Raw genomic sequence first — 14,407 nt, 5'->3', positions numbered from 1 at the left:
ATTTATATATATATATATATATATATATAAAACAAATGCCGTATCGATCCAATCATTTACAGAAATTAAAAAAGTTTTATTTCTACTTTTGCTTTGAATACATGGAAAGAAAATAGAGCATGCGCATGTTAAGAACTGCTGAGCATTGAGGTATCGTACGTCATTGCCAATCAGACTCAGAGGCACGGGGACATGATGAATACGGAAGGGTTGCCAATGTAAATTTCGTTTAGAGTGCACAAGAATTACCCTGAATAATTTTAAGGTATTGTATTAATTTTTATGTAGTACTACTTATATAGTCTTGTTTTATCGGCTGAATATTTTGTTGCCTTCGCTAAATCGAACTTTTCAAAGTCTAAATAAAAGTCATCTTCGCTAGCCAAGTGTCCGATTCGTTTTTCTTATCTTCGTTAGCCAAGTGTCCGATTCGTTTTGGACACTTGGCTAGCGAAGATGAATAAAAGTTGGATGTGTTATATCATCAAAATTGTCCACTACCTTCATTATGAATTTTATATTTAATATACACTGCCACAGAAAGAGTATATGTTTGTGTCACAGTGTGTGTGTGGAGGGGAAGGGGGCAGTTACATGTAGCCAGCTGACTCACTGACAGCTACATATGTAGCCCCCTCCCAACCAAACAAGAAGGGCAATTTACTTTCTCAGAAGAATGAGAGAGAGGTGTTTCCTAAGTACGTTGTTGGATTGTTTCTTATTATTTATTTATCTTTATTCTCAGAATATAATTTGATATATAATAAATTCAGGTGGTAACGATCCCTGAGTTCGCCTCTCCCTAAATTTAATTCATTCTTAAATCATTTGGCGAGTTATCCTTATAATATAGTCTGTCCCAAGATGTTTATGCAGCACATTTGGACGATTTTTAATAAAAATACACATACCTGTGAAAGAAGTGCAATTGAAATAGTTGAAAGGAATATAATTTCCCAGATAATTTCATTAACACATTATCATCTTAGTTCACTCGGAAAAATTCACAGGAATGAAAACGGATTCCTTATGGAGATTTATAATTGTGAATGTCTACATCTTTTCTCCATTAATATTTTGGAATACACTCGGAATACCTCGCACAATTTTTCAACATTATCATCCGGGCTTGCTGCAATACAAAATCTCCGTAGACATCACATTTTTTAGCATTGTATTGAAACCTGATAAGATGTCAGGCGTTTTGACTGAGAAATCTTGGAAATTTTTCATACTTTTGAATGAACATCGTTTGAACCCTGATATATTTATAAATATCAAGCAATTAAGCTAAATGTGAATCCAGGATATCTTGGGACAGAGTATATCTTTCTTAATTTGGCACTTTTATCCTTGGCGACTTTCATCAAATTGACAAATGAAAACTAATTCAACTAGTTTTTGGCAATGAATAAAGACTTCTCCCTTACCAAAATATAAGGCCTCTGGCAAACAGTTGCCGCAAATTTGCAGAGAGTTTGCTGCAAATTTGCGACAAACAGTTGCTGCAAATTTGCGGCAAGTTCAGAATTCGTATGCAAATTAGCTTCTGGCAAACTGTTTGCGACAAAGTTGCGGCAAGTTCAGAATTCGTATGCAAATTAGCTTCTGGGAAACTGTTTGTGGCAAAGTTGCGGCAAGTTCAGAATTCGTATGCAAATTAGCTTCTGGCAAACTGTTTGCGGTAAATTTGCTGCAAGCTTACAGATAAACATAGCAACTTTAAGATATTACAACATAAGAAAAACAATTAATAAACACTAATAATCATTTAATAATGAGTTACTAATACATGTACTATGCTTTTCAATCAATTAACAAATAACTTCTACTGGTGATTAACAAAGATGTTGTTCAACTTAAACAGTTGCAGCAAAATTAGAGATAAAGGACACAAGTAATTAATATAACTTTAAATTTTACACATTTTATAAATTTCAAAAATAAACACAAAAATGATGAACAAACCATAATGAAATTTGACAAATAGTACTCAACCGATAGGTGATGATTTGTTGCTGCAGATCGATAAACTTGAATGCAGTTTGATCACAACATGCATGCACAGATGGACTTGTACAAAAGTTCACAATGAGCGAAGTTCAAACCATATACCGTATTTTTCGGAAATTAGGTCGATACTTTTTACCGATAGTTTACAATTAAGCCCTGCATGGTCACTGGTCATGTTACAATTAATCACGGATTCTTTAAGGTATTCTCGATGTCTTTTTTATGACAGTCTCCTGTACGTACCTGCTCTCCGATTTAATTTCACACATAAACAATATCACACAAATAGCCGAATATCACAATAATGCCCACAATGGAATGGTCAGACTTCAGCACTGTTGTTTATATGCTTTTCTACGTAAGTCTTACACAAATTCTGTCTTCACTCATTTTTGGTTGCATCATTTGATCATAAAATCAGTGAGTTAGTTGTTCATGCATGGTTTTCTTTAGGTCTGTGTAACCCAGTCACCAGGGCAGACACCTATTGGGAAGATAAATGCATTTCATATAAGCACAATTGTTTTCAGATTTAAAGCAGTTTCTAAGAAAAACAAGTTAGCCTATCCTATACTTACTCAATCTATTAATCTATATAAAGCTACAAATTAGCACTAGGCCTACTCTAACCCTGACTATGCGAGTAGAACATGAATTCTTTTATTTGAGTAATAAAAATGTAAATCATATAAAATGTACTTATACACTATGTAATGATAATTTCCTAAATTTGGCGTTGTTTAAATAAATTTCAAATTTAAATTACGATGTCAATAACGAGCGTTTTGCTTGATTCGACACCCCGCATTGTCATAGGGACGGCCTTATACTGTTAAACTCATTATAATAAATCACAGTCTTTCGTTTTATATTCCAATAACTGTTTAAACTGCCATTCAACGAATATGTTTTCATTACTTCACTTACTTTTTCAAAAACGTGCTCATGATCATGCAGTTGAGACTCGATTCGTTCACTTATATTCGTCCTCTGTTCAGTCGTGGATTTTCCAAAAGTAAATTAACACTCCATTGACAATTTTTCTTTTACCTTGTGCACAGCCTTATTCCCTTATTTTCATTCATTTTACCATCTCGGTGATGACAGACAACATGGCAGCATCGAATGTGAAAATTGGCGGCTATAGCTATTGATCGACCAATCAGCGCGCTTAACATTGAAACAAAAGTAAAAGTAGAAACAAACACTGAACAGCATAATTACGTAACGGAAAACTCTTCAATCTACATGATTCAACATCAAGCGGTTTAGATACTCAAATCCAAGTTGACTGATGAACGTAGGAAAAAAGAATATAGCATAACAAAAGAACAGACAGGTTGGTGTTCACGTAATACGTGGGGTCGGGGGGGGGGGGGGTGGTTCATTATGAAGCATCATGCCATTAAAGTTGATCTTATTTTCGTATTAATAAACATTTTTATCGATACTATCTTAGAATAAAACTTAAATCCGAAAATATTATTAGATTTATTTTTTCTCTATACAAATATACACAAATTATAAAAGCAATTCATTATAATTGACAGTCTTCAATTTGTGCTGAATGTGTATGAAATTGTATAAGTCTTATTTCTGGTAAAGCTTTGGCAAGCTCATGAAGTAAAAAAAAAACAGAGAAAAAAGAGGAAATGTTTGTGATAAACTTCTGGCAAATTTTTAGGTGTTTGCCAAAAGTTTGCCACTTCTGGCGAAGAAGCTGCAAACATAATTGGGTGTCTGGTAAACTTCTGGCAAAATAAAAGAGGTTTACCAGAAGTTCGCTACTACTGGCAAAGATCGGCAAACAAGTTCTAAAGTTTTCTGGTAAACTAATCAGTTTGCCGAAAATTTGCGGCAAGTTTGCTGCAAATTTGCCGCAAACAATTTATTTTGGTAAGGTACAGACAATGGGTACAATTGGATTTCCAAAACTAAACCACTCACTGTTATCAGTTGTCATTCTGATAAAAGCCACAAACAGATTTTTTATAAAGTTGAGTCATTAATTAGGCAATGATTCTTTTGTCTCTAACATGATATAAGAAAATTCAGACAGCAAGTATATCAAGTGCATGCATATAATTATGTTTTTTTTTCCACAGTACAAACTGTGATATACCCGGTATATAATGATTTATTATAGATTTTAAGCTCACAGAGACAAAGTTTAGGGCAGCTTATGCTATAACCATGGTGTTGGGGATGGGTTAAAGTTTTTGGAGCAGGTCCCATATCTAAGTTGGCATTAGTTCCAACTCCCAACTCCTAACTCGACCAAACTTGCTTGTATATAGTGCACTGTAACAAGCTTAGATGCTGAATCTGAGCCATATAGAGCCATTTTAACAAGAGCTTGGACTTTGGGTAGCTGTGTCAAACAGCAACGTGACATAGGCCTGTCTATTTCATTGCTAGCCACTCAGCCATGGGTCTTTGAAATCAAGATTTGTCGGGCTTTTGAGCTATAAGACTACGCAATCCTTGCATATTTCTCTTGAAACCGCATCATTTTTTACTTGTTTTGACGCTAGGAATAGATTGCTATGCCCTACTAAAAGTCCAAGGTCATTTTCATATGGTTCCATTTCAGATACTGGAAGAGGTTAATTAGGTTTTTGGAGCTGATGCTCTTTGATGGCTATATCCAAATTATTGATGCCTAGGGTTGGATACTGTTAAGGATGAAACGGTACGATACCATACCGATATTTTTTAAATGATACGGTATTTTTAACGATACAGTACTAGACCTCAATAAATGAGAATGATAATTATTTTTTTCAATAAATGTGTTTTTGATCTTTCAGTGTTATAATTTACAAAGATAGTGTATTTATACAATAACATAGAAGTTTACAAACTACCGGTATGTTTATGCTTCAATCTTTTAATAAAAGATTAACAGACAAATAAATTGAATCTGATTCTCAAATGTTTAGTAAAGTTCCTTGTGTTTCCCCTTTTCCCAGGCAAAATAACTGGCAATTGTTGCAAACACCACCATCTGATTTCCTACTGAAACAGCCGAGCGGCCGGGTTTACCCGGTTGTCAGCCATTGTTTGGTCGCACTAATTGACGTAACGTCAGAAAATAAAATGGAAATTAAAAAAAAAATTTGCACTATTTTGTCTTTTTAATTTACTTTTATTGTCAGAATAAAATTAAACCCTATCATTGTAAATGTATTTTAGTTTTTTTTTAAATTTATGTACTATTGATTTATTAAAGTCATGCAGTCGAATCAAGGATCGTACTAAGAATGGGAAAGCGCATATTTCGTTAATTAGCCTATCCTTTTAATGCCCGGAGAATTCGATTTTAGCGAGTCTGTAATTGTTTTTTAAAATCATTTAATTGTTATTGTATAAAAAGGTTTCAAAGATACAGAAATACCGTTATTAAGTACCGGTATTAAGTGAAACGGTATTTTACCGGTATTTTTAAAGCAAATTCGGTACGGTATTTAAGTACCGTGTACCAGTATCCAACCCTATTGATGCCAGGTCCTATCTGCACCAAATTTGGATGAATGATGCATCTTATGATACTTGAGGGCTCTTGACAGGCGTGGATGCTGAATCTAAGCCTTTTAAGCTAACCGAGACGAAGTCGGGGGGGGGGGGGGGGCTTATAATGCAGTGCAATTGAGTATACCCCCCCAGCGTCGGCGTCAGCCTCTGGACCTGGTTAAGGTTTTTGTTGCAGGTCCTGTATCTAAGCTATATTACTTGTCCTATCTTCACCACATTTGCATTGATGATGCATCTGAACTTACTTATGGACATGAAAGACTTTGGTGCTGAATTTGGGCCAGGAATTGCAGATGCTGGATTAATTTAAAGTAACCTTTTTTAGCGGATTAAAGTTTTTAGAGCAGGTGCCCTTTGATAGACAATTCTTATTTGTTATTGGTTAAGTTTTTAAATTAGAATAGATGATGGATCTTATGATTCTGATTGGATGCTGATTCAGAGCCATAGGTTTCAGATGCTGGAGGAGGTTTATTTTTTTGGAACTGGTCACATGTTTAATAGATATATTAGTAGTACTATTTTAAACTTGCATGGTTGATTTAATTAACTGTATTAATATAAATGAATCTCAGAGGTTAGTGCAGATACAGGGAATAATCTCCATTATCAAGGATGCTGAAAAACTTCTACCTCACTCAAACTTGCTTGATTGATGTGATTGTGGTTCAATCATGATATAACATGTTTTTAGCTCACCTGAGCTGAAAGCTCCAGTGAGCTTTTCTTATAACTTTTTGTCCGGCGTCCGTCCTTCTGTCCGTCCGTCTGTCTGTCTGTCTGTAAACCTTTTACATTTTTTACTTCTTCTCCAGAACCACTCTGCCAATTTTAACCAAACTTAGCACAAAGCATCATTGGGTAAAAGGGATTCAAGTTTGCGAAAATGAAGGGCCACACTTTTTTTCAAGGGAAGATAATTAGGATTTATTGAAAATTTGATGACATTTTTCAAAAAACTTCTTCTCAAAAACCATTTGGCCAGGAAAGCTGAAATATATGTGGAAGCATCATTAGAAAGTGTAGATTCAAGTTTGTTAAAATCCTGGTCCCTGGGGGTAAGGTGGGGCCACTCGGGGGGGGGGGGGGTCGAAGTTTTACATAGAATATATATATAGAGTAAATCTTTAAAAATCTTCTTCTCAAAAATCATATGGCCGGAAAAGCTGAAACTTGTGTGGAAGCATCCTCAGATTGTGTAGATTCAAGTTTGTTCAAATCATGGTCCCCAGGTGTGAGTTAGGGCCACAATGGGCGGTCGAAGTTTTACATAGAGTTAATCTTTGAAATCTTTTTCTCAGAAACTAATCAGCTAGGAAAGCTGAGCCTTGTTTGGAAGCATCCTTATATAATATAGATACAAATTTTTAAAAATTTAATTTTAGTCTGAATGTTTATTTTTGATGCAATAGCTAAATGTTAAGGTTTTGGCTAATGCAGGGCATTTGCGAGTGGTAAAATGCAAAATAAGTAATAAACAACGATTATTTAGTGAACATGGCGTTATGAATAGCAACTGCTCTGCTAGCATATTTTCCATGATGCGCTAGCGCGCATCATGGAATAAGCCAGCAGAGCAATTGCTATTCATCATAAACGCCATGTTCACTAAATAACGTTGTTTATTTCTTAGATAAGTGAAATGCACAAATTCAGTGGCAATACAATGTCATGTACATTCAAATTTACTAAAATAGCTAGGACAATAAACTGATCATCTAACATACCAGCATACATTGTACAGTATATTTGTATAATCCAGCAAGGACATTATAGGAGTAAAAAGCCTGTCTGTGTTAACCATTTCACTAGAACCAACTTACCTCCTTCCTAACTGAATTCAAACTTAAAATAACCTTATAGTGAAATGACCTTAACACATCAATTGGTACTGACCAATTAGAAGATTTTACTCCTGCTTAAATTTCCAGGTGGAATTATGTTTCAATTTTCTTGGCATTTTACGCCAGGAAAAATTTAAACTTGCCAAATGATGCCTTGACATTTCAAATTAAAGCTTGGAAACCGCCTCTTCTACTCAGGTGTAACTTTTTAAAATTTTGTCTCCGCCCAAAATATGCCTGGAATTTACAGATTTCTTCCAGAATTCACTTATATTTAAAGTCCACCTCAAAAATTTGCACAGGTAATGATGTTTCATGTGATCGTTTGATGAATAATAAAATTTGCACCTTCTTTAATTGCTTTTACAGGGTTGCTAATTTTAGCAGATCTTACTTAGAAATTGAGAATCAGCAAAAATGGATGATGCTGATTTGGGAGCAGTTGCTAATGTAGACACTACTTTATCCACTGAAGATAAACTGGATAATGTTGATTCCATTGAAAGGTTGGAATATTTCTTTAATTATTTTAATTGGAAATAAATGTTTGAAAATATAGGCTACAAGATCGCGGCTATGTTAAGGCTGCCCAAAGCTAAATATATATCGAAAAATGATTCTATTTTAATTATCAAAAAATACTCTAACCGAGCAAGTTTCTTTAAACTTGTATAACATAAATTAAGAGTTACATCCAACACTATATTATTTTGATGTATTTTTGTGACGTCATATATTTTTCGTAAGCACATGACGGGTGTATTCTAACACGGTAAATAATTATCTTTGGTCAGTATACAGTCGCACCTGCTGTTACGGCCACCTTTAATCAGCGGCCACTCGCCATGAGCGGCCAGTTTTAATCCCGCCCGTTCAGTTTTACACTATATCTTAACTGATTTAAGCGGCCACCTGTCTAACGCGGCCAGCGGCCACTGTATTTAGGTCCCGTGGCTTCAACATGCCTGTTTTCAACGGCCATTTTGTCTGTTTTGTCACATGACTTTTGAATCTGACATGTGACCCCGTGTCGAAAGAAGTCAAACTTCGAAAGCTGATAATGAGTTAATGACAAATAATTGAGTGTGTTATTTGAAGTCTGCTGAGATTTAATGTGATAATTGATTATCACAACACCTGTTTTGTGTTGTTGATATATCGACACGTACTTATGTACTTCGTTACAAAGTCATTGTATATGGCCAGTCTTGCGCGGAACAGTTTAACATGTGCAGCAATTAGCCGGTAATATGCACTTTTTTCCCTAGAAAATTTCTTTGAGATAATAAAACGGGTTCTTAATATATATAAGAATGGAATTTGATACTTTTTTAAAAGGCAAAACATCGGCTATCGTAGTTCAGTAAGTAGCCTTTGTACGGAAACGCTACTTCTGTTTGTTTACCGCATTTAATCCCTTGAAAATGATCATTTGGGCGTATTTAGCAGAAAATGTTTTGTTCTTAATCCCTTGATAGATAAATGGAATTAAAACGGCCATTTAAAATTAATATAAACTGTTTATTTAGCAATCCGAGCTGTGCATTCACCATCTCTGTGTACGCCGCCATTACAGATGCTATTAATAAATCTGTGCAATAGAGCCAAAATGAAAATACTCGATGTTTTTTTCCCATTAATTTGAAACCTGGAATAAGAGGCCACCTGTCTTTAGCGGCCAGTTTGGCATTGTCCCACAGGTGGCCGCTTAAAACAGGTGCGACTGTATTTGCTGTAGTTGATTAAAGCTGGCTTAATTATATCCTGAATGATCAAGTTATGGGGACAACACTGATGATTATTTTAAAAGCTTCTTACATCTGGACTGAACCTCTGTGTTGACCTAACAAGCCCAACTGATAGTAGAGTCACCTTTTGGGTCGGTTAATTGGGTTATACAGCACGCACGGCATTTTGCAGTTTATGCTGTTATTAGTGATGCATTTTAAAGTGCTCAGAAATTTACGAACTGATTGTTATAAATTATTGGGAAGACAGAGCAGGCATTGGTTGTTATCTGGAAATTAGATAATAAACCTTCCAAGTAAATGCTTAGATTTAATATCAGGAAATCATTTACATGTAGACTTCGTAAACAGATCTTCTGCATTACGGCTGTAATTGGGTCCCAGGGTTTTACTAAATACTCTTAAATACACAAGATGTCAGTAACATATTACACAGAATTTTGCTTATAAGATATTACAAATATTTTATGGATCTTTGAAATGAAATATAATAATTCCACCTCATATAGATTTAGTTCCCTTTTCCAAATTTGATCTTAATCTTTTTTAATTTAGTGTTTTTGAAAAAAATATTTTTTAATCTATGTATGTGGGTTCCTTTGATTTTTAAAATAAATTGTCAATCAACATGTCTCAATCATGTGAAAAAAAAATGAAGTCTTCTTATTTTCCTGACCACTGTACAATTTCAAATTAAAAATTTAAATTTATAAATCAACATGTATGTGTAAATGAAAAAATTGAACTCTTCATAATTCTGAAAATTTCCCTCTTTTTTGTGTCTTCCTTTTTACTCTTGGTTAGTTCCCGAGAACATCATGTGAGCTGTAAAACTTTAATTTTAAGAAGTAAACAACAGATTTTGCTATTTATACAGAAGGCATTTTGATGATATAGTTAAAGTATCTTAAAGGACTATGTGCGGTATGGTCAAATATCTGCCCCCGATTTCAACCAATTTTTAAATAGTATCGTATAAAAATGAAATCTTCCCAAATCATTGTAAAGAGGATGCCTATAACTTTAATGATGATTTTAGTCATCATTGCTCATTCCCTGTTTATCTATGACGCCACCTAAATGACCTAATTCCCGCGAATTTGCAAACAAATGAAGATATTCTCATATTTGCTCTATATTTTGCATTCGGAAGTATAGAGTGCAGGTCTGCTCAAGTGCGATTTTAACATATGTTTTTCTTCAGATAGTTATACATATTATACTAAAAAATGGTACTTGAGCAAGCCTGCGCTCGATGTTTCCCAGTCGAATAACCATTGGAAAACACCCATATTTTGCTATAAAACATCAATTTATCAAAATAATGCAATATTCATGACGTCATTTCTACATTATGACGTCACTCTGGTGATAACCTTTTACACCTTTATTTCCAATATGATTTTAACTATCTTTCACCTTATTTTAAAGCTCTTTCTAAAACTTTGATTTTGGGGGGCAAAAATTGCATAAAACCGCACTTACTCCTTTTCCCAATTTGACAAAAAATGTCGATAATTTTCCCAATGGAGAGGGACCCGGTCCCTGTACTGTGCTGTGACAGGCCCTGCGATTTCACGTAATTTATACTAAGATTGTTTTTATCTTTCACTTGCGCCAAGCCGTTTTTTATATGCATATACATATCACCATTCATTACATTACACGTAGCAGGGGGAGTCTCAAAACCATTAGTTTATGAATAGTTATTTACCTATTACAATGCTTTAAAACTGTTGATTTTTTTACACTCCATATCGTTGATATTGAATTTAGTATTTACAACAGTGTCTATGTAAAGGAATGAAGCGGTTTTATTATGCACAATGAATATCACTTATTATGTTATATATAATACATTCTCTAAGAACGATCGAAAGGAATGCAGATCGTGACGTCAAAGTTAATAAACATGCACAAAAATTACTTAAACAATAAAATGCTTTTTTTTTAGTGATTCATGTGGGATATATGAAGGTGGCGACATTGCAGAAAAAATACATATTATATAAAATGCTTGTTGCAAAATTCAAGGCAGCAAGTGTTGAATTTTTTTTTCTACTAGACAGACATATTTTTGTCTATAGCCGCTTACAAAATTTGGTCGCTCTCTGACGTTTTGCCGACATTAAAAGCATATGAGAGAGAGAATGAGAGAGAGAATGAGAGAGAGAGATTTATTTCAGTCTTTACTACACAATACACATAAAGACACACCAAAAGAGCCCGGCTTTCAGTACTTGAGTACTTTGATTTTTCTTAGGTTGCTGTAGGTTTCGGCCAATTGATAAACAGGGTGTGTATAGATTTCAGTCCTCTCAGCTTCAGCCACTGTAGATTTCTACCAAATGAATTGATAAAAGGGGCGTGTTAATATTAGTCTGGCTGTTTCTATAGAGCTATAAATTATCTATAATTAAGTTTCCAAAAGAAATAGAGGGACTGCAGTTGATTATACTTTATTATTACGACTTCTTTCAAGTTCTTTATTAAATTGCCGTAAGACAACCGTCGTTTAGGAGGTTTACATATCAATAGCATATAGGAACAGGATTATATTAAGGATGAAACAGTGTATTTGTTTTGGTAATTGCATATATATTCATAACGTAGTTACCTAATTACTACATATTTTATAAAAGTTTTAAATATTGAGTTTGACAGAATTTACATTCTATCAAAACAGTCGCACAATTTTGAATTAATATTATGAGTTAATTAAGCAGTGATAGCACATATTAATTATGTTGCAATAAATGTTCTATTTAAGTGAGAAATTATTTAAGAAATGCTTCAACTGGATAATTAACATCAAATGCAAATGATTATATTTTTTTAAAGTAATATTTATTTGCATTATTACATACAGTACATATATACTGCCAGGTAACATAAATGATGCCATTGATTCACATCTTCACATTTAAATACTGTAAAACTTACATTTTGGTAATCATTGATGTTATTAATAATTAACATGTAACTTATTAGATTATTTTGAGTATAATTTTTACAAAATTTGAAAACATCAGACTTATACCTGCATTATCAGCATGCATGCATCCATAACACTAGAACTATTTAAACACTGAATACTGTATAAAAGGAAATTTCGCCCCCTTTTTATTTTCGTCCCTTGCACCCCCACAGTCAGTGGACGATTTAAGACTGTTTAGACACATCTGTCACCCCTGGAAATGTTATTGTCATATATTTACATTTTCCTGTGTCTTTGCCTGTGATAACACTACGTATCGATTTTGTACTACAGACCCTGAAACGTACTACTACACCAAAAAAGCGTGTGACTTTCGTGCGAGAAACGTTTCGTGTAAACCGTTTAGCGTTTCGTGTAAACCGTTTAGCGTTTTGTGTGAATCTTGAAGCGTTTCGTGTAAACCGTTTAGCGTTTCGGGCAAAGCGTGCAGCGTTTCGGGCAAAGTGTGTAAATCGTTTCGGGCAAAGCGTGCGAGAACAGTGTGAAACGTTCATCAGATTTCATTCGGAACTCTCTGACAATTTAATTGTATCAAAATAGCGCTCGTGTTAAACATTACTTTAAACTGATTGGCAAAACTCCTTTGAGATATTCTCGTGAAAAAAATCTATAAGAAAAGATATACTTAAGATAAATCTTTTTTCTCTGGAATTGTTATTATTTACGGGACTAATAAGAATCATGGATATTTCTTTTGAGCAATGAATATATTTATAGAAGTAATATTTTTGGCTAATTCTGTGAATAAATAATTTTTTGCTTTAAATATAAGTACCAAATTAATTTACTTTATCAATTCAATACTTATGTACATATATGTTTCTAATATCAGTATTTCTATTATTTCGTGTTTTCTTAAAATTAATTCTTACTAACAGAGTCAAAGAAAAAATCCGAGAGGACCCGAATTGATCAGGATAAAAGCGTGTCCAAAGTGTGTGAAAAGCGAGCAAATCGTTTCGTGCGAGAATCGTTTCGTGTAAACCGTTCAGCATTTCGTGTAAATTGTTTAGCGTTTCGGGCAAAGCGTGCAGCGTTTCGTATAAACCGTTCAGCGTTTCGTGTGAACCGTTTAGCGAGCGTGTAGCGAGCGTTCAGCGAGCCTGTGGTGTAGTAGTACGTTTCAGGGTCTGTATATAACTCATAATACAAATGATGCCAAATTGGGGCGCCAGCAGGGTATGCTTATTTCTATTTAAATATTTAATCGTACGATGGCTAATATTTTATAAATATAAGTAATAATTAAGGAATCATTCTTTGAATATTATGAGGTGATAATTTTGGTCGGGGGGGTGATCAAATCTATCATAAAGCCATTCGGGCTTTATTGGATTTGATCACGCCCCGACCGAAATTATCACCTCATGCATGTAATACTCAAAGAATGATTCCTTATTCCTTATTTAAATTTTAGACCACATGAGTTTATTTGACTCTTTCAGTTTCACAGTAAAAATCGTGCCTCGTGTTTATAGTCTATTTTAGGGAATCTTACGGTGGCTACCATAGGACATATGCTTGAGATATTTTTTTTAAAATTGTGGCCACGAAATAAAAGTCTTTCCCATGAAATAAAAGTTGTGGCCACGAAATAAAAGTTGTTCCCACAAAATAAAAGTTTTTCCCACGAAATAAAATTCGTTCCCACGAAATAAATTTAGTTTCCACGTAATTAATAATTTCAAATGAAATTACAGTTGAAGAAGTTTATCGAATGATATGTCAAAAATTTCATCTTTAATATTTCATATATTAATTCCTTCAAAATAAACATTGTATCTATAGAGGCAACACATTTTTGTAAAAAAAACAGCACCTTTAATTTTCATTTTCTAATTGCAAAGAATTAACAGTAGATAGTAGCCAAATAAACATGAAACAGTTGTGCTCATGATTTCAGTTACTGTAACATTTTACAGCCTTGTCTATAACTTACATTTTATATACCGGTAGCACTTCTTTCTTATTTCAGTAGGATGTATATTGATTTGATATAGTCAACTGGGCTAAAAATTAACAAGAATTAATTGATTTTTGATGTGTTCTACGGGTCATATTAGATTAGATCATATTATAAATTGGAAATTACAAGTCAATGTTGATAAATCTAAAATCATGATTTTTAAATCAAATACATGTAGTAAACATCAAAGCATCAATTTCACGTTCGATGGAGATACTATGCAAGTTGTATTAAAATACTGTTATTTAGGTATTGTATTGAAAAGTTAATAAATGGGAGGTTTAAATTAATTTAACTGTGCTTG

This window comes from Magallana gigas, chromosome 9, assembly GCF_963853765.1.
Source record: "Magallana gigas chromosome 9, xbMagGiga1.1, whole genome shotgun sequence".
NCBI classification, from domain to species: domain Eukaryota; kingdom Metazoa; phylum Mollusca; class Bivalvia; order Ostreida; family Ostreidae; genus Magallana; species Magallana gigas.
Note: the sequence above shows the minus strand (reverse complement) of the source record.